Here is a 303-nt window from a genome sequence, read left to right on the forward strand (position 1 = left end):
GATTGCTGGGTCAAATGGAATTTCTATTTCTAGGTCCTTAAGGAATCGCCACACTGTCTTCCATAATGGTTGAACTAATTTACACGAAATAATTTTTAATTAATTCATAGATAATGGATAAGAAATTATATGTGTATGTTTTGGAATATGCATATGTTTTGGTTAAAATAACATAGTTTGATACCATTTTTGTTTTATATTTTACTCTGTTTTCACGCACTCTAATGATGTTTGCTGCTATTTTTAATGTTAACCAGCTTTTTATCTTTTTAATTTTTTTATTGCAATAAATTTTGAGGGAAC

The sequence above is a fragment of the Cebus imitator genome, unplaced genomic scaffold, assembly GCF_001604975.1.
Source record: "Cebus imitator isolate Cc_AM_T3 unplaced genomic scaffold, Cebus_imitator-1.0 Scaffold116, whole genome shotgun sequence".
Classification (NCBI taxonomy): Eukaryota; Metazoa; Chordata; class Mammalia; order Primates; family Cebidae; genus Cebus; species Cebus imitator.